Source organism: Macaca mulatta, chromosome 15 (assembly GCF_049350105.2).
Source record: "Macaca mulatta isolate MMU2019108-1 chromosome 15, T2T-MMU8v2.0, whole genome shotgun sequence".
NCBI lineage: Eukaryota > Metazoa > Chordata > Mammalia > Primates > Cercopithecidae > Macaca > Macaca mulatta.
In genome coordinates, this window is record NC_133420.1 from 596,523 (window position 1) to 618,149 (window position 21,627).

At 48.4% G+C, this 21,627-nt stretch overlaps 1 long non-coding RNA gene across 2 annotated transcripts in view; it reads right to left on the reverse strand.

Moving 5' to 3' along the window:
- Nucleotides 1–889: 889 nt before the first annotated feature.
- Nucleotides 890–21,627, reverse strand: part of LOC144334893 (uncharacterized) — a 116,519-nt gene continuing 95,781 nt past the window's right edge. Inside the window, exons 3-4 of one of the 2 annotated variants that reach the window (XR_013405145.1) lie at nucleotides 9,207–9,265; nucleotides 890–5,099 (exon numbers count right to left, since the gene is read on the reverse strand). This is a non-coding gene — a long non-coding RNA (uncharacterized LOC144334893). Of the gene's footprint in view, nucleotides 5,100–8,847; nucleotides 9,266–21,627 lie in introns of those variants that run through there. The other variant, XR_013405146.1, reaches the window with a different exon arrangement.

Below are 21,627 nucleotides of genomic sequence, written 5' to 3' on the forward strand. Positions count from 1 at the left end.
ACCAAAAACTGCTTTTAACAATGTCTATTGAAAAGACAAAAGAGTGCTGGCCAGACAACATCTGTGTGAGGGTGTGGCCTGTGTTCTACATTCAGAATTTCCGTTAGAATACACACATCTAAATTTTTCAAAGTTAAACCTTTGCATTAAGTAACTCGCTACCAAGTTACAGTATCAGCTTGAGCGCTGCCAGGATGGCCAGGATCCTGTATCCTGACAGGCTTCTCCCCTTGCAGGTGCAGTTGACGTCCATGGCCACATCCCAGTAAGCAGCAGGGCTGGAATCAGGAGTCAGGCTTTGCGGGACAGAGAGGAAGTGAGATCTGTAAGCACGTGGCTGAGGGCCGGCAGGGGGGAACCCATGGCAGGGGGCCGGCAGGGATGACTTTTTGATCAGTTTTCCTTATCGCTGAGGCCTTCCTAGACTTGGGGAGTTGGAGTCCCCACTCTCGGGTGCCTCAAAAACCAAAGGCTGCTCGTAATCCTCAAGTTCCAGATGCCTCAGGGGAGGTACCTGGGTTGTTGGGTGCAGTTCCGTTATTTGCTGCTCGGTGGGATTTGCCCACAGCATTTCTGGTTGTTTCTAAGAGCTGATGTTTGAGCTGCTTATAATCACATATGGATGTCGATCTACCAATAAAAGTTAAGAGCAGAATTTTAGTTCAAAGAGTTGTGAAAATGCTCAAGGTCGTGTACTAATGTATACATTACATTTGTGGAAATATCTAAAAGTCCAGGATTTATATTAAACACTTCTCTTGATTTTTGTAATATCTACCTGTCATTTTTCCATTTGATTAATAGATGTCAGAGGGCTTAAATTTTGAGTGCCTGAATTCACTGAAACTAAAACTTCTTACATCAAATGTAATTGAACTGAACATAGCCAACAGTGCATGCTTTTATAAGTACTGATTAAAATATATAGAAAAACACATATCCATGAACATGCAGATGGGGGCAACATGTTAAACCGTGGAAGTAGAATTAGTATTCTTTGTTTTCTGAGAAGACAAATTTTTAAAAAGCTAAGGGGTCTTATAACTTTCTAGTTTCCAACTTATTTACCCTAAAGTGGAAGATTGACAGCAGCAGAAGAGGAGATCCTGGGCCAGTGCAGGCTCTGGGAGCAGCGGGGTGAGTGCTGGAAGGAGCTGGCTGGAGGCAGAGCCAGGGAGGGGCTCAGACAGGCCAGGACGGCCTCAGGGCACGCGGCTCAGTGAGTGAGAAAAGGTTCACATTTCTTGGAGAGCCCTTGACTCTGCCCACGGAAAACCCAAACTCCTTCCAACGGGGATGTGCATCTCATGTAAAAGTTGTTACTCCCAGAAAGAAAGCCAGTGGATGTAGAAATTTTATGTATGCAGAAATAATTTCAAATTTGTTTCTAACCTTATCCTTTTCTTCCCCCATCTTAATGTGTGGTGACTTTCTGCAGGTGACGCACACATCTTAGGAGAGCGCTGTATTTCAGTTGCTGTTGGCTCTGATGTGACTTTGTGGTGTGCGATGTTCTTGTTCTGAGGTTCTGCCCAGAACGTGGCTCCTCCCTGCTGAGCGTTGCTTGTTGAAGGCCCGTGTGGAAACTTTCCCTGTAAGCTCGTTGCCCACAGCAGTCTTGGTTCAGAAATCTTTGGACCTCCTGAGACTCCACACAACCTTCTAAACTTTCTAGCGTGACCTTTTCATTTTACTGTTCCCCACTAACTCAGATGTTTTCCAGAATGTAAGTAATCTGCTGCATGCAGGGCGGGGAGTGCCCTCCGTTGGCTCTGGGGAGAAGCATCGCTGTTTCTCCGGGTGGAGCTTCCCGCCCACCATGGTGTGCTCCAAGACGCAGCAGGGTTCCTTGGCAGAAGTAACCGTCGAAGGCCCGTGTCTCCGTGGCATGGTGGCTGTGGGTATGCGGCCATGCCGGCCCCTCCCCATCAATGGCACCACGGAGAGGAGCAGGGGGAGGTCTGGGATCTGTCTCCAGAGTCACAGCTGTGCTTCCGAGACTGCGTCGTCCGTTTGTAACTAGACATGCAGAGAAAGTGTTGGAGATCAGCAGGAGACGGTGTCTGTCCCTAATGAGCTCAGGCATGCCCTTGAGAGGGTCAGGTTTCTGTGCGGCTGATCTGGACTCAGCCTGGCTGTGGCAGTGCAGGTGACTGCTGGGCTTTGGCAAGGCTGCACCCACTGTCCGTCTGAAATGGCCCCCTTCCCTGGCTCACGGTGCCAACTGGGTGCCCAGGCCTGTGTATGTGTCGGGGAAGGGGTGGGTGGGGGTCCTACTTTATTGCCGTATCCAATGGCACGCGGGGTCAGCACTCAGGAAACATGTGCTGTGTGGGTCAGCGATTGAGTTCAGAAACCTGGAAAATTCAGCAGTGTAGGCTTTGGGCATGACCCGTCCAGCCTTGGGGCTCTTTCTTTCTCTGAATTTCCTTCCATGGCATCCTCCTCATCCCAGGGGCCCCTGTCCCCGTATGGCTGTTGGCAGCTTCACAGGTTCCTCTGCCTCCCCTCCCAGGCCCTGGAGTGGCTGGGACAGCTAGTGGCTGTGCAGACCCCACAGCCAGTAGATCGTGGGTGCCAACGCCTTGGGCCTGGGTTACCTGAGTCAAGGACTCCAGTACATGGCTGAGCTCACCCCGAATGTCTGGATCAGAAGGCCTTGGGTTGCAGAAAGGTGGGAGTTCGATATCGAAGGACAGCCTCCAAAGCAGAAGGGGAAATGGCTGTGCTGGATGGGCAGCTAGAAGAGTCTGTGCACAGCCTGGGACCCAGTGCAGACACAGAGCTGACATGGGCACTGCAGTGACACGGCCACCGTGGAAGTGGGCAAAGTTATAGGCTTCAGATCGATATGGAGGGGCTGGTCTAAAACAATCCTCTGTTTCCTTTAATCCTAGCAACTGCTGGCTTTTGGGGTGGGGGAGTGAGATCTGTGGTGGCCGCGAGGAGAGACAGGGATTTTAATTAAACCCCTCTTTCTGGGAGAGGGGAGTAGCCGTTTCTGTAGGGCGGTGAGCATCGTCATCTCAGGCAGCTCAGGCTGCTGTAACGAAACACCATTGACTGAGCGGCTTATGAACAACAGGAATTTGTTTCTCACAGTTCTAGCGGCTGGAAGGCAGGATCAGGGTGCCGCACGGGTGGATTCTGGTGTGGGCTCCTTCCTGGTTGGCACACACCTGCTCTCTGGCCCTGACACAATGGGAGGGTGAGGGATTTGCTGGGCCCCTTTCTGAGGCACAAATCCCATTCAAGGGTCTCCAGCCTCGGGAACTCATCACCTCCCAAAGACCTCCTGACAGCATCACATTGAGGGTGAGGATTTCAACCTGTGTTTTGGGGGGCAGGCAGTTCGTAATCTTCACCCTCTTTGTGTATTTCTGACTCAACATTGAGTCTGCCTTTGGCTCTCCAGTGAACAGAGCCTGTGTGGACACTGAGCAAGGTCAGAGCTGCAAGCATGTGCACATCGGGGGCAAGGGAGCTGCCAGGGGTGTGAGAAGGGGGTTTCAGCGTCAATCGGAGCTGCTTTCCTGGCAAATGTACTCATACGCTATCCTGGCAACATTTGCTTTTCACGAAGAGTCGATGAGGCAGTGGGGGCAGCAGGCGGTGTTGCCAGAAGCTTGGAACTGATGGGCAGCAGAGAAGGGGCAGAGGCCATGACCTTGGGGTGGTCAGCAGTGCCAGGTGTCTGCCCTCCAGGTCTCAAGTCTGTGATTGTGCAGAGACTGAGCAGACCTGGAAGGTGTCCACATGGTGCCTTTTCTCCTGACATTCTGGGCACCACGAGGAATCATTCCTGTCTTCAGCACTAGCAGGAGACTTTTCCTGAACACCTGCTCCTCTTTGGCGTTGTGGGTGTGAAGGGGTCAGAGTGAGCCTGTCTTCATGGAGCTTTCAGACACCATGGGGATAGTGTGGCACAAGTGTCGGGCTCAGGGGGGACGGAGGCTTTCCCCCAGAAAACAGCTGCCGATTCCAGGATGGTCCTCGACCCCTCCCTCCCTCTGTTCCTCTGCGTCATGTGTGAATTAAGGCTGTTCTATCGTAGCGGGGGTGTCATGTTAACTGGAAGTGTGCTTTTTTACTGGGCAGAAAGGAAATTAATGGTACATTTGCCAAGGACAGCGAGGTTTGATTTGATGAATCCAGTGGGGGAAAGGAGAAGGGGCTTGGCTGTGTGGGGATGTGTGTGATGGGAGCAGAATGGAGCAGCCATGCAGGCTGTTGGGATGGAGGGGCCACGCCCGCATTTCCATGGGGTCCGTCGCTGTTTGTGCCACTAGACCTGAACCTCTGTCTCTACAGTAGTAACGCATCATTCACGTCCCAGCAGGCCAAGTCCTCAGGAAAATGGGGCCAAAAAGTAGAAAACCATGACCGTAGAAGGTAACGGCACATGACTGAGCTTTCTGGGTGGTGCGTCCTTGTGATAAAAACAGTCCTGAGCTGAACACCAGAATGAAAACGAACCGTCCTCCGTGCTGAAGGCGGAAGAGGTGTGCTTGGCTATCCGCAGTGCCTGCCTGTTTGGGCGGTGATTACTGCAGGTCACACGTGCTGTACAGGAGGAGGGCAGTGAACTCTGGAGCCAGGCTGGCCGGGTGCAAGTCCCAGCTCCATAGCCAGCTCTGTGATCTGGGACAATTCACCTATGTCCTCTGCCTCTCGGTTTCCTCCTCTGTAAAAGGGGGGTAATAGTCGCATCTATCTGAAAGGGCTATGTGAGAATTAAACGACCTTGTAAATGTAAGGGGCTGAGAACAGTATCTGCTCTTGGTGAGCAGAAGGATGACCAAGGAGGTGACCAGCAAAATACCCCTTTCGAAGCCTCAATACTGTTCCATAGTGAGCAAAGACACAGCTCCTCTATGGACGAAGCCATTAATAGTCGATCCTGGCAGGCAGAGTGCAGATTCCTTCGAATCAGAAATTTGAACTCTGGCCAGCGACTGCTGTACTGATTGAGTAAATCTTAGGATTTGTTGTTAATGGTAAAGTCTACAAAAACAGAAACAGTCTGAAGGAGTTTGAGAGGGTGTGGGCTCAGCTGCAATCTCTCCTCCCAAGGCCGTTGGTTAACATCATCTCCAGCCCTGTGGAAAGACAGCAGCAGTGAAGAAAATGTCGGGCAAACATTTGGTGTGTTTGTACCCTTCTCCCAGAAATCCTAAATGCTTTGCATGTTTCAGCTAATAATTCATTGAAATGGATTATGCTGACCATTTTATAACCTACTTCACTGCTCTCCTGTCTAAATCCATCCCTTTGTGACACATTTTTTACACTTGGCTCATTTTTTCAATTGTGTTTGCTGTCTTACTGCCATGTAAAGGATAAACGTGCATGTCTATGTTGATTGGACTGAGACAGCTAATGCTAAATATGTCTCTGTTCCTTGAGGGTTGACTTGTGATGGTGTCATTTAAGTCTCTTACTTTTTCCCCTTGAGTCAGCAAAATATTCCATGTTACTTTGAGCAAAACTTGCTCACTAGTGTTATGGAGGGTATAAAAGCAAATGGAATAAGTTTCCTGCCTTCAGGAGGATTGAAATCTCAAAGTCGGTATGACAGCATGGATGGGAGTCAGCTCAGTTTGCAGCTTTTAAAACATGTTGGAATCTTTCCTCTGCCACTTTTAATGGTGAGACCCTGAGCAAATCCTTTCCACAAGCATCAGGCTCCCCATCTATGACATGGAAGTAAAAATAGCAATCTTGACAAAATTGTGATGACTACAGACGTGTACCTAACCTCTTATTTACCGCCTCCCGATAGAAGATATTGTAACTCATCCCATTTGAGAGCAGGTGGTGATCACCCCATCCTGTGAGATTCAAGTATAATAATTATCTGGAATCCCCCATCTGCAGGCGAGGAAGACCCAGCAGCCCTCACAATGTCTTCTGGAAACTGGATTTTGTTTGAAGGGTGAACTGACTCCAAGTTTCTTCTGTTTTCACGTATTGTCCTTCCTACGTGTCTCCTGGGGTTTTTCCCTACCTCCCAATCTACATTAACCTGATAACAGCCAGCTATGTTTTCTAGAATTCCCCTAAATTGACTCATGCCAAATACTGAATACAGTAGATTGGGAGGGTTCATTAAATCACGATAGAGCATCCTAAAGAAGGAAAGTAGACACCTTTGTTCTTAAAGGGTCTTCAGCCATCCCACCCTGGAGAAGGTTGCTGATTGCCTCTTCTCCTCGGGCAGTCTTGTTACTATGCATCACTTTTTTTTTTTTTTTTTTTTCCTGAGATGAAGTCTCTGTCACTCAGGCTGGAGTGCAGTGTCATGATCTTGTCTCACTGCAACCTCCATCTCCTGGGTTCAAGTGATTCTCCTGCCTCAGCCTTCCGAGTAGCTGGACTACAGGTATGTGCCACCACACCCAGCTAATTTTTGTATTTTTGGTAGAGACAGGGTTTCACAATATTGGTCAGACTGGTCTTGAACTCTTGACTTCGTGATCCATCCACGTTGGCTTCCCAAAGTGCTAGGATTACAGGCGTGAGTCACCGCACCCGGCCTGCATCACTTTTTATGCCTCGTCTTCATCCTTACAGCTTCTCCTTCCTAGGGGCCTCAACTCCCAACCCTGGAGTAAGGGTCACAACTGTCCATCTTCATGCAACACAGCTTAGTTCCCCTTCTTCTCCTCCCCACCATGCCCTATGGGCTGCTTTTCTACAACCAGAATGGAGACCCAGGGAGATCTGCTAAACTAAGACAGTTCTCACCCCTGGGAGAAAAATCTACTTCCCAGTTCTCAGTCCTGCTAAACTATTGTTAAGATAAAGAAGGACCATGATAAATCCTATTGGCTAAGAGAAGAAGATTCTCCAGGTTGCCATAGGACAAGAGAGGAAGTGACAGAATCTGCAGCCATTTGGTCGAATATGTGATATGTGAGTCATTCTGAGGAATACGTTAAAATTCTGTAGTCAGATCTTGGAAAATGATATTGCCAGTAGAGGGAAGAATGTAACAAAAAACCCAGGCAGAAAACAAACAAGTGTGTGTGGAGAAGAACAATAATGTGATGTGAATGAAGGGTTCGGTGTCATGAGTGAGAAATGGCTGACCGAAAGTAGGGAGATGCAGAGAGGAAGATACCACGGGAAGACTGAACATCACATTAAGTGATTTAGGTGATTCTGCCTGCAGTGCAAATATTTTGGGCTCTGAAGTGAAGTCATCAAAAGGTTTACGTCTGTAATGGAGGATTGGTCTAGATAGCCTCTCAGATCCCACTCGGCTTTGAGATCCTTGATTCCGGGTCACACCTGCGGGTCTGGAGGGCAGTTCTTCAGGGTCATGAAGGAAGGATTCCAGGAGGCTGGAACATGAAGGACATTCAGGTGACCACATCAAGAGATCAAGTGGGGTAACAAGAGCCTGAACTAGAAGGAATGCAGTGCAAATATGAAGAAGAGGAAATGGGAAACTGACTAGAAACGATAAGTAGAGAAAAAGGGAAACGTGTGATTCCAAGGTTTAGAACAGTATTTGTAAGTTACAGTCCCACAACTTCTTGCAGAAACAGTATCTAAGAGAGTCATTTTAAAAAGAATAGCAAACTTCCAAGTTCCACGGAAAGACATCAGCATCTCTGTGGAGTGAATTGGGGAAAGAGAATGAAGAAGTCTGTTCAACTTTTAGATATACAAAATGTGAATTGAATTGCATGAGTGACACCAACAATGTGAAGATATTTAACAGGAGCTCTTTTTTCCCTTTTTGGCCTGTAGTAGTTAATCCTTCTATCATCATTATCGTCCTTTCTCTAATTTAATGTCTTTGAACCTTTCTTCAAAAATCCACTATGTATAGGTAACATGTTTGTGAGATTATTACTAGACCCTCTAGGAGGTTTCATTAACCCAGTTTTGATAGTTCAGGTAAGTCCTCCACCATTTTTTTTCCAAGTTGTCTTAGCTCTTTTGGGTTCTTTAAATTTCCAGACACATTTTGGAATCTGCTAGTTCATTTCTACTGAAAAAAAATAAAATAAAATCATGCTGGGATTTTGATTGGAATTGCATTAAACCTCTGCTCCACAAGGGCAGAACTGACATCTTAACAATATTGAGCCTGCTGATCCATGAACACAGTATATCACTTCATTTATTTAGTTCTTTAATTTATCTCAGCATCACTGCCTGCTTTACAGTGCATAGATCTTACACATCTTTTGTCAGATTTAGTCTTAATATTACTTTGTAAATTTCCATTTCCAATTATTTCTTTGCCAGTGTATAAAGAGATAAATACTGCTTATGGAAAGTTTGCAAGATACAAGCTAAACCCAAACTCACTTATTAGTAAGTAATTTATTATTAGTAGTTTTAGTGGCTTTTTGTGATTTCAGGAGATTTTCCACACGGGTGATCACGTCACCTGCAGATACAGATAGTTTTAAATCTTATTTTCTAATAAGGGTGCATTTTATGTGTTTTAACTTGCCTTATTGCACTGACTAGACTCCAAAAAAATGCTGAAAAGCAGTGAGAAAAAAGTCATCAGGTGGGATGGTAAATACAGCCCTTGTTCTTCCATTTTGACCTGAAGCACCCAGTGTGATCATTTTCTCATTTGATTTTTGTGAGGACTTTTTGTTTCCTTTATTTTTTTTTAAAAATACACTTTATCTTTTAGGCAGTTTCACGTTCACAGAAAAATTGAGGGAAAGGTGCAGAGAGACCTTCTATATGCCTTCCCTTCCCCCACGTGCACAGCCTCCCCAACTAACAACACTCCTGCCCAGAAGGAGCATTTGTAATAATTGAAGAACCTACGTTGACATATTGTCACCCAGAGTCCACCGTTTACATGAGGGCTCCGTCTTGGTGCTTGTTCTATGGGTTTGAACAAATATGTCATGACATGTATCCACCATGATAGCATCGTACAGAGCAGTTGCACTAAAATCCTAAAAATCTCCGTGTTTCACCTCCTCATCTCTCCCTCTTCCCAACACCTGGGAAGCACGGACATTTTCACTCCATAGTCTGGCCTTTTTCGGGATGTCCTTTAGTTGGAAGCTTACAGTATTTAGTCTTTTCCGAGGGGCCTCTTTTGTGTAGCCGTGCATGTTTAAAGTTCCTACGTGTCTTTTCATGGCTTGACAGCTCACTTCCCTTCAGTGCTAAAGAATATTCCATTGTTTGGATATATCACAGGTTATTTATCCACTCACCTAGTGAAGAACATTTTGGTTTCTTCGTTGCCTCCAAGTTTGAGCAATTATGAATAAAGCTGGAATAAAATGAGCAATTATGATTAAAGCTTCTATAAATGTCCATGTGCAGGTTTTTCTGTGAACACAAGTTTTCAACTCCTTTGGATAAATACCTAAGAGTGCAATTGCTGGAGCACATGTTAAGAGGATATCTCGTGCCCATCAATGATACACTGGATACACAAAATGTGGCACGTATATACCACGGAATACTATGCAACCATAAAAAAGAATGGGTTCCTGTCCTTTACAGGGACATGGATGAAGCTGGAAGCCATCATTCTCAGCAAACTAAAAGGAACAGAAAACCAAACACCACATGCTCTCACTCATAAGTGGCAGTTGAACAATGAGATCACATGGACACGGGGAGGGGAACGACACACACGGGGGCCTGTTGGGGGGTGGGGGCAAGAGGAGGGAGGGCATTAGGACAAATACTTCATGCATGCAGGGCTTAAAACCTAGATGATGGGTCGACAGGTGCAGCAAACCCCCATGGCACATGTATACCTATGTAACACACCTGCATATGTATCTAAGAACTTAAAGGAAAATGTAAAAATAAAAAATAGGGAGTATAGTTTGGTAAGACAATGTGATAATTTTACAAACACAAAACATGTCATACCCACTTCCCCACCTCCCTCAAGTGCTTTCAACAGCATCCTGTTGCTGTTATTAAGAGAATAAAGCATCTACCATCATCTCCCAGCCCCTGCCTGCCTGCCTTCATTCTTGTCTTGTGCCACTTTCTCCCGTGTTTACTTCCTTGCACGTGCCTGTTTCCTGCTGCAAGAGGCATTCCGCACGCACCCCCATCTCTGTTTAGACCGTGGTGTCCCTACACTCCACCCCCCTCAACAAGCAACCTCTACTTCTCTCCAGACTGCAAGGGGATCATACCTTCCAGAATGCATCGGTTTTCTACCTCTCATCCCAAGATACGCCAGATTCTTTTACAGCATAAATTTAGAGAACCCCGCTTCCCTTTCTTTGGTGCGCTTTCCTCAATTCTTCATCAGAAACCCATTAGACTGATTGTCATATTAGTGCCCATTCTCCCCATCAGGCCGCAAGTTCGTGTGAGCAGGGGCCGCAGTCATGTTGGTGAACCACGGTATTCTCAGTGACTATCCATGTGCTTAGAAAGTATTTGCTGAATGGGTAAATGGGTCTGCAGTTCCAACCAAAGCTAGAAGCTTGACTTTGGAAGAATGAAAGTAGATAACATCTCCAAAGCAGACCCCATAGCATGAAAAAAGAAAGGAAGAACGGAGGCAGAGCTGAAGGATGAATATTGGCACAGGAGTAGGTGAGACTTTGATGTAGTTTGAACTACATCAAAATCTTAAGAGTAGCCATTTCAGGATGACAAGAGAACAATATATTGTTTTTGTTCTTTCTTTTCAACATTTGCAAAGTTTTTTGCCTTGAGTATAGTCACTTTTGCAATCAGAGGTTACAGTGCTTGATGGAATGAGGCCATGAAGCACACACACCACCGAGTTTCTAACACAGAGCAATCTGTGAGGAAGGATGGAGACACAGGAAAGGTTCATTTTAAAGCAATGCAGGTGTTTTCTTTATAAAGGCAAAAGACATTTTTTAAAGTGTTTGCATCATACGCAAGTCTGCTAAATTTGGTCAAGAAACAGAGAAAACAGTAACAGAAGAACACTTTAGCCCACAAGGAGACCAGCACACCCAGCTCGAGACCACTCCAGATGAGGAGTGGAGAGTGGTTTCCTCACAGCTGACCCACAGGATCGGGTAACACAAGCAGAAGGGAAACATGGGGACCACAGAGACATCAGACTGTGGACTTCATAGCAAGAGACAGCAACACAAACTAGCGGAGTAATTAAAAACTATGGTAAAAAGAGGTCCACATTCTATTTTAACCTGAAATCAGTGGCACGGGGACCACCACACCACCCTGCAGTTGCCTCCTCCCTCCCCCACACACAGCAGCCTCCTGGGACAACATCCTACTTCCAACTTGCAGTTGCCTCCCGTCCCACCCCCCCACAGTGGCCCCCTACGACAACATCGTACTTCCACCCTGCAGCTGCCTCCCATCCCCAACACACAGCAGCCTCCTGGGACAACTTCCTACTTGCCGGCCACAGCCTGGAGCCCCCAAAGCATGGAGGGGCTTAGCGAGCCACACAGCATTCCCCCTTCACACCTGGGAAGTCAGCCCCTCACTGAAGTGGGTCCTGTGCCCACCAGCTGTGCACGATCAGAGGTGTGAGGTTATGGACCTGGTCACCCACTGTGCAGAGAGGCGTGAGGTCATGGACCTAGTCACCCGTTGTGCACGATCAGAGGTGTGCAAGGTTCCAGACCTGGTCACCCACTATGCACAATCAGAGGTGTGAGGTGATGGACCCGGTCACCCGCTGGGTATGAATAGAGGTGTGGGTGGTTAGTGACCTGGTCACCAGCTCTGCACAATCAGAGCCATGCGAAGTTGCAGACCTGGTCACCAGCTGCACCCAATCAGAAGCTTTTGAGGTTAGGGACCTGGTCACCTGCTGTGCACAGAAGTGTGAGGTTATGGACCTCGTCACCCGCTGTGCATGATCAGAGGTGGGCCAGGTTAGGGACCATGTGCGTGGTGATGGACCTGATCAGCAGCCAAGACACCTGCCGTTTCCAGTGTCATCCCGGCTTCTTTCAAAACTGGAAAAGTCTTCAGATATTTCCCAAAAGCTTGTCCATCTTTGAAAACGATATGCGTGTGCACAGGTGATACCGATGACTGAAGATTGAAGGTTAGAGCATTCCAGCCCCATGCCCATGTCCCATCCCATCTGCGAAAACTTGAGCACAAACATCTCCCTCTCTGAAGCTCCCTGAACCCTGTGGCAGGCCTGAGACTCAGGTCCAGTGTCCTGTCAGTTACACTGAACAAAATGTAATTCAACACTGGCCATGGGCCCTGTGCTTTAAAAACCACATATAAATCTCCCAAAGAACTACAATCTATGAAAGCTTTCATGGCTAGTATTTTAGGAAGACTGATCAGTCTTGACCTAAATCAAAGCCGACACTGCCCAAATGCACTCTAACCCCAGCTTCGTGCACAGGCAGCCATCGCCTGGCCGTCAGGGTGACCAGCAGCCTGGGCACAGACAGGACCAGCGCCGGTCCCTCCCTGCACCTTAAGGGGGCTTCTGAGCTGCTGTCCATGATCAGTGATGGTGACGCCCAGAGCAGCTTTCCGGGAAAGCAGTAAACCTTTCAGGTCCTCACCTCACGAGGATGGCCATGTATAAATCAACCGCCTTTGTTACTGCCCTGCCATTCTCAAAGAGGAGATGGGTTAAACTTCTTTATCCACACGCCCAACACAAGGCACACCTGCCCCAGCACGAGGCTCATCTACTTAATCCCGGGAAACTCACACAACCCACAATCAGAGGCCGCGCACAATCCGAGACTGAGCACAATCAGAGACCACACACAATCAGAGGCTGCACAGAGACCACACACAGAGACCCACACAATCAGAGGCCACAAAGAGGCCAGAGGCCACAATCAGAGACTATACACAATCACAGGATGTGCACAATCAGAGGCCATGCACAGTCTCTGCAACCTCATCAGAAACTGTTTCTGACCATTCACCTGAGGCCACCAAGTTTAAATGAGAGGCCCAGGTTTTAAAAGACAGCAGGAGTTCTCTGAAGGCAAACTCCGTGCATTCCACCATCAGCACCATTTGTGCCTGTCACGGTCAGGAAGAACCACAACCACGTCTCGGTGCCCTTGCAGTGCAGGGCGCTGCGTTTCTCCCCCTTTCCAAACCCGCGGCGGCTCCTGGCGACCCAGCGCCTCTGCTCAGCCACACGCCCCCAAGGCCTTCCTCCCTCACCCCACAGGGGAGCTCCCGCAGCCGGGCTATCTGGCTCATCACTCCGATTCAGTCACTTACACCCTCATTCCAGGCTGAAAATCTCTTCTGAAAATATCCAAATCTTACCCACGTCAGGCTCCATCTTTTCCCCAGAGCTCCTCATCCCCTCCAGAGCAGCAGCCCTGGTGCCCGTGCAGCCGGGGCCTGTGGGCAGATCCGTGGGCTCAGAATGCCCAGCCCCTCAGCCCCTCTGTGTGTCCCCTTACTCCCTGCTCCCTGGCGTTAATGCCCTCCGTCTTCGATTTCCTGATAGGCAAAAGGGGGTTAATTCTAAGAGTGCTAACCGAACTGGATCACTTAACACCATGTCGGGCCCAGAATACCCCTTGATCAATGACAGGTATTGCTGCGCTCTTACCATTGCGCTGGGTCCAGGTTTCCTGTGAGCCCTTTAGGCTCTTTGCCGTAAAGGCCACTCAATGGTCCTGTGCAAGCCTGTCTGTGGCAGATGGACAGGTGAGTGGCCGATGCACACGTGTGATGCTGAATGGGATCGTGCAAAGCTGGCCCGGCGTATTGTGGTCAACGTAAGAAAAAAGTCGCCCATGCTTGCTTGCTGCTGCCCTGCGGTGTCCAGAAGGAGCCGCTTAAAGGCAACTGCGCCGCACCTATCTTCTTGGAAGGAGATGGCAAGACCAGACTGGCTGGAGCTGGGAAGTTGTGCGCTACAGATCAGGGCTGCGTAACCCAGGGAAGGCATCACTCGAAACACGTGCTGGAGGGCAGCCAATCCGACCCGACCGTCCACCTCCAGGGTCAGCCATGGGGCTCCACTTGATGTGTCATCCTGATCACCCCTCACAGAGCAAATGAGCCTTTGACTTCAGCCTGTCCTAGGTACAACACTGACTCCCACCTCCCACGTCCTGAACCAGCCTGTTCCGGGGATTGCTGTGGAGGTAGAGGAGCAGGCCCAAGACATCTAGTGGCATTTCCTGGCAAGGACACTCACCATGCTCGACCATAAAACTCGGGTCAACTGGTTTTTCGGAGGGACTGTAATTTACTTGTGGCACGCATGGATACTGATTGACCCAGGGAGGGGCACGGAGGAGGCTGAAGGAAAACCCATGGTGACTGCGCCAGGCATTCCCGCACACACCGACATCTTCAGACTGGGGCGGCGTCCTAGTCTTACAATCAAACCGAAAGCCCAGAGAAACTAGGGACCTTGTCCAAGACCAGCAACAGGTATGTGGGCAGCTGGGATTCAACTAAGTCCTTTCCTGGATCCATCCGCGCTGCTCCCTGCCCCCACTCCCACCACCCCGCCATGGCCCCCGATAGACACAGCAGGTCTGAACATCAGGCACCCCGCACGCAGAGTACGGAGCAGAGCCGGCTTCCGCAGTGGGATCTCACACACATCCCACTCCCCTTCTTGCCGAATGCCTCGGGACTCTGTGCGGTCAAGTCTGCAGATGTGGCCTCACTCTGCGCTAGGAGATCTGGGTGGCCGGCAACGTTTTGCAGAGTGCTCCTCCAGACGGGGCTCGTCGGCTGATCCATGAGACACAGGACACCCGAGAGAAGGGCCGACAAACCCCACAAAGTCGCTCCCAACATGGAGAGGACAGGACCACAGCGGGGCTCTCGCAGTCCACGCTTTGGACAGGTCTTGCTGCAAACTGTGGTGCTCGTCAGGCGCGAGGAAGTTTCCCAGGGCAGGAGCTCTAAGTGACACAGCAAAAGCGACACAGGCGATGCAGCAGGATGTACTTCAGCTCAGGGCTCAGGAACCACGGGGTGCAGCGTGGCCTGCAGCAAACCAGACACATCAGAAGCCAATGTCCCACCTTTTACATTCAGTGACATTGAACGGAGGGAGTTATATGTAGCAATCATCTTCCTGGGGGACCCGTACAGCACGCATGACCACCGACACTGACCACGAGTCCTTCTTAGGTCCTGGGGGCTACCCCACTTTACACGCACGGTTCCATGCACAAATCTACGCGTGGCAGTTGTTAGCCCCAGCTTAGAGATGAGGAAAACGCTGCTGGAAAAGCTAAGTGAGAAAATCAGACTTCAGCACACCTGCCATCTCCAAGACCACTACTACTCTATGTGCTAGGGTCTCAAGGGTTGGGTGTGTGGCATTTTAAGTGACTAATTGTAGGTGGTTTTCTTCTCTCCTACACCTGTTTAGCCTGAACGTGCACGTACATGCTCTGCTGCAGGGGCACTGCCATATGTAGACCAGCAACACTCTTTCCTGCCTCGGGTTCTCGTCACTGCCTTCCGGAAAATCTCACCTGCTTTACAGCCAAGCCAGGTAGGCCTGGTCAGCCGCACAGTGAAACTCCTGCAGTGTCAGAGCTAAGTGCTGACTGAGACTTTAACGGCGAAGACAGTGGAGTAATGGGGATAAACTGAGCAAAACTGTATTGTAACGCAGATGAACGTCTAGAAGCAAAAGAAACGGACACCCCTGAGAGCAGGCGACTGTCTCTTACTATGATGTTAATAGCAGCTTGCTGTTTCCAGTGTCTCCGTGTGCCAGGGTTTCCAGTCAGCGTTTGTGTTTATCTGCTCTTGGGCTACCTGATCAAACCTCTACAGAGATCAGGGATATCTAAATTGACCCAGTATCTGCAGGCTGGCTGCTCAGAGGCCGTGGTGTGGAACGGCCAGGACATCGCTTAGCCATACGGGGCACAAGCATGTCACTTGCCACTCCTGTCTTTCTGTTTCATCAAACCCTCTTTTCTCCTGAATATTGACCATAGCAAAGTCATTAGCCTTTGAGATGCATTTGAAACATCAACTTGCTTTGTTCAAGAGGTTTAAGACACACGTAAGTCTTTCTTGCCATGCTCAACACACACAGCCGGCCGTTTCTGAAGTCAGTGTTTCTGGAACAAAAGCCTCGGCCTGCCCCAGTGAACATTCACAATGAGCACACTGTCGCAAGGCTGCTTGGCCAACCAGCAGGGGGCAGGAGAGAGCTGCAGGGGCCACGTGGGGTCCCTGCAAAGGCGCCTCACTCCCTCAAATCAAGAGCGGTGCCTCCTGCCAATCCAGCGGCTTCCTCCAAGGGGAAGAGGCCTCTTCAGCTGCTACTGCACTGATTTCAGACGGCTCAGCCAATGGGGCAACAGATTCAACAGAGTTCTATGTTGTTTAAGGAAAACTTCTGTTACCAGGCAACCTTAGTACCATATTCAACGTAAAATAACCAACAACATTGTTTCCAAAACAACATGCTACTAGTGCCTAATCCTTCAATGCTGCTTAAACACGGAAAAGTATGAGGAAAAAAGAGCATGGCACTTACTTCTTAAAAAATAACACCTCTTCCAGGTTATTTTTACCCCTATCATAAAGACTTAGAACTGTGGATTCCCTACAGGAACGTGGAGTGGGGGTGGATCCCCACGCTGACCCAGCCTCACCCCAGGTCAGTCTTCCCCCCCACCACGGGGTTCACACCTCTCCAGGCCCTGTCACCTCATCAAGGAAAGGTGGCGTCTCTGAGCTCTCTTCGCAGGAAGCACCCGAACGGGAGCTAGAGACACAGACACACCCACAACTGCTTTGAAATCCTGAACATATTTAAGGACTTCATTATTAGCTTTTTAAAACTGTAAGAACAAAGTGACCCTGGTTTTAACCTCTCTGCCACAATAACACCATGTCCATCTGTCTTTTACTGTTTGTTCCTTCTCCAGCAGCCGCTGCCTGGCTGGCCGACTGCAGAAGAACAGCCTCTGGTACCCCTGGGAAGCCCTCGGTAAAAGCGTGAACACCACGATCACGTCTCAGGACGCCGCACATGTTAGGGTCGCCCACAGACCGCCATTCCCAGTGCCTAGAAGGCACTGAACAGGCCTCCTGCTCTTTGTAAATGTCAACTTTCCTAAGCTAAGTTGTGTTGAAAATTTTTAACTGCAGTCCACACGTACTTCTTTGTGTCTTGTTTTTATCCTAGAGGAATATTTTTATGGAAAATTAAGCTTGCAAGGTTGAAGGATTTTCTGAAAGTCGACTCCTAATCCTGGAAGAAAAAAAAAAATGGGCCAAATGTGGTGCTCACGCCTGTAATCCCAGCAGTTTCGGAGGTTGAGGCCAGGAGATTGCTTGAGCCCAGGAGCTCGAGACCAGCCTGGAAAATATGGCAAAACCCTGTCTCTACTAAAAATACTACTACTACTACTAATAATAATAATAAATAATAAAGCTGGGCGTGGTGACGTGTGTCCAGTCACAGCTACTCAGGAAGCTGAAGTGGGAGGATCACCTGAGCCCAGGAGGTGAAGGCTGCAGTCAGCCAAGATTTGCATCACTGCACTCCAGCTTGGGCGACAGAGTGAGACACCGTCTCAAAAAAACAAAAAGCAAAAACAACTGTAAAATCATTATAGAAGGGAGCTGGCCAGGCACAGTGGCTCACACCTGTAATCCCAGCAATTTGGGAGGTCGAGGTGGGCAGATCACCTGAGGTCAGGAGTTTGAGACCAGCCTGGACACTATGGCAAAACCCCATCTCTAATAAAAATACAAAAATTAGTGGGGCATGGTGGTGGGTACCTGTAATCCCAACTACTGGGGAGGCTGAGGCAGGAGAATCACTTCAACCCCGGAGGCGGAAGTTGCAGTGGGCCGAGATTGCATCACTGCACTCCAGCCTGGGCAACAAGAGCGAGAGTCCATTTCAAAAAATAAAAATAAAAAGGAAGGGAGCTAATGTTTTTCATTTAAGGGAAGGGAGAAGAACATCCAGTATTTATACCTCTCAAGCACACATCTCCAGTGGTGTCCTAAAGTATTCAAGATACACATTCCTACAAATATAGCTCAAAACTACTCACCAAGTTACATGCTAAAAGCACATGCATTGTAAGAATGCTACATTATATTTTTTGAGCATCTGTATCCAATATTTTAGCATACTGGCAGTTTTCCCTTCAGGTGCTGTATGCCTAAATTATTACATGTTTAGTCATTCATTTTAGAATTTATCACTTGCTTTAGGCAATAAACATAAGCTACTAAATTAATGACTTGGGGGAAAAGTTACTAAGTTAACTTGGAAGTTAAACTTTGCAAACTGAATTTGTTGGACCTCATTCAAGCTAGATGATCAGTTTTTTAAATTGTTTCCTGTGTGTTTCCCTCGAGGATAGAAATAGCTTCACTCTCATCCACTGTGCACACTGCAGCCCGCGCCTCTCGTCCACTGCGCCACACTGCAGCCTGCAATTCACCCTGTGCCAGGCTTTCCACACCGTACCTGAAAGTCACTAAGTATAACCAAGAAGGAAATGAAAAGCAGATAAATGACCTCCACCCCCACATCCAGCATGCAAATGTTAAACATTCATCAAAGTAAAACCAAAAACCCATGTTAGCTCACGATTGTAACTGGTAGAGTTATGTGCATGGCAATTTTAAAAGTCTAGTTAAGTAAAAACCTAATTGAGACTCTCAAGAAAGACATCTGCAAAGATTGACAGTGAGGAGAGGACTTCACTCTGCATCCAGCCTGTTCTGGAAGCCACGGCCAAATGCCAGGTTGTATAGATCCGAAAAGCAGGAAAAAACAAGTGTTGAAAGGTGTACAGTCTCAGCAATGTACAAATTCGATGTAGGATGCTCAGAAACCTTGAATTTCCAATCAGGAAACAGCAACATGAGCAAGTTTCCCAGCAGTGCCCACTTTCTACCTACGGCACGTGTAACAGTTACGCTGGCCACCTCCGGGGGGACAGAGGCTTCCTGGTCACATTCGCTCTGGCAGCCACACAGCTGGCCCTGCCAAACACCTGTCTAATACTGAGGAACCACTCTCTCCCTGGGCTTTGCTCACTCTAGCCAGGAGAGCATATTTACAGAGTACTTTACTGAGTCCTCGTTCAATGCGTCAAGCTTGTTGAAGGCAGGGCAACCCCATTCCTGGCCCAATTAAGTGAACTGAGCAGAGGAAATGCCTCCAGTTGGACGGCACTCAGTCACAACAGCAGTGGCCACTGTTCACAGGGCGCTGGCTTCGTGCCGAGAACAGTTACAAGCGTCTTCTCTCTGTCCGAGGAATGTGCACTGCAACCCTGTGGGGCCGTTTGCAACGTCCACCAGAGTTCTGAGGCAGCCAAGTCCAGGCTGTCCGTGGGCCTTGCCACGTGGCCGTCCACGTCCCCTGCAGATCAGACCTCACTGCAGGGACCACGGGTTCCAGGGCTGCCTTGAGGCACATGCTCCCTTCACCACCTCCTCCTGGCCCCTGACATCAACCCTCACCACTGCTGCCAACACTTGATTTTCTCATGGCTCCTGAGGGGCCTGTTCTGCCCTTCCCTGCTCCCTGCGTCCGGCTTGGAGGGTACCCACATCAACGCCAACGCTCACGTAATCACCAACCTTTCCACGGGGCTTGATGCCTAGGAGTCTCAATATCAGAAAGTCAGATTCCTGTGCTTGTTGGAGAATTTCTTCCCATTGTACAAGTGAAGGAGATAAAATTCTAGGTGCCTGCAATAACCTCATTTCCACAACGAAGCAACTTCAGTAGTAGCACAAAAAAAAAAAAAAAAAAGCTTTTTTTTTTTTAAACTTCTTTTATACAAGCTAAATACAATTTAGTTTTTACATCCACGTTCTCATCAGCTCCCACCTGGTGAGCAGGCAAATAGTAATTTTCAAAGAAACAAATTGTTGCATAATTTTAACACTTAGCATTATCACTATTAAGCAAGAATTATCCCAAAAATACATGATGATCTTGTTCTCACGTTCAAAAATTGATTGTCACACAGTGAAATAACACTTAATGCAAAGGAAAGTTTCTTTTCAGGTATCTGTTCTGGAAAAGAAAAAAGATTTCTGGCAAAGAGATAAACATTAATTATGTAACAATCCAAAATGCCTCTGGGAAAAATGATGTCATCCAATTAGTTCTTTGAAGTGTTACAAATGCAGCTGAGTTTTAATAGTAATTTCTCCATAATTATCAAAAGAGTCTTTAAAAATCTTAGTGCTGAAATAACTATAAATGGATATAATACGCAAAGCAGAAGAGTTAACATTTGGGGTAGATTTTGGCCCATATTTTTAACATATGCATAGTTATTCACCTAGTTGAAGCTTATCCCTCTCCTCCTAGGCTCTTCAAGACTGATTTTCAAACATAGACTGGCTTTTGGTACATGAAGGCAGCTTTAAAAGATGTCAGGATCAGGCCGGGCACAGTGGCTCAAGCCTGTAATCCCAGTATTTTAGGAGGGCAAGGTGGGCCGATCATTTGAGGCAAGGAGTTCGAGACCAGCCTGACCAATATGGCAAAACCCAGCCTATATTAAACATTTTTGTAATTAGCCAAGCGTGGTGGCACACACCTATAATCCCAGCTACTTGGGAGGCTGAGGCAGGGAGAACTGCTTGAAGCCAGGAGGCGGAGGTTGCAGTGAGCCAAGATCGCACCACTGCACTCCAGCTTGGGCGACAAAGAGAGACGGTCTCAAACTAGAACTTAGCCCTCAGGAAAAGCATTGAGCACCCCCCACCCAAACCAACCCAAGGAATCACATGGCGATGGTTATCATCTGATTTCGACAAATAAAGTTCTGTTCTCCCCTCTGAACACAATGGTAAACACCTGCCATCAGCCCACAGAAACTCCCAGGACCCAGTAACACTGGACTAGCAAGATCAATGGGCCACGTATGCAGGGTTCAGCAGCAGAAAGTCATGGCACCGAGAATGGTGTGTGCTCAAACCAGATTCCTTGCTGTCGGGGTAAAGGGGCTTCCCGGGAAAATCTAGTCCAGTGGGATGGTTTCCACGTCCACCATGAGGAGGAAATGGGGGGTTTCCTGAGGGCACTGACAGGACCTGGGTCTCTGCCCCTTTGTCCTCTGTCCTGTTATGGGATGAGGGTGGGCTGAAGGCAGGTTTCCCCTACATCTTCCGGGAAGGAGAGATGGAGCTGACACGTGGACGACGCTTTTTCCAAAACATTCCCATGTTTATAACCTGTTATCAACCTGTTTTCCCTGGAGATCAGTGAAGCAGCATCATTGACTCTCTTCCATTAGGGACAACCCGGTGTTACGGGAGGCAGGAGACGACATGCGAGCTGGTCTGGGTCAGTCACTTGTGTCTGGTCCCCAGCGTGCTCATCTATCAAATGGGCGGCCCCACAGACCAGTGACTTTGAACCAGAGTTCCATGGAGGTTGCCCAAGGACAGGGAGGGGGAAGAGGGGGAAGAGGGGGAAGAGGAGGGAGGAGGAAAGGGAGGAAGGAAGGAAGAAGGGGAGGAAGGAAGGAAGAAGGGGAGAGGAAGGAAGGAAGAAGGGGAGAGGAAGGAAGGAAGAAGGGGAGAGGAAGGAAGGAAGAAGGGGAGAGGTAGGAAGGAAGAAGGGGAGAGGAAGGAAGGAAGAAGGGGAGAGGAAGGAAGAAAGAAGGGGAGAGGAAGGAAGGAAGAAGGGAAGGGGAAGGAAGAAGGGGAGGGGAGAGG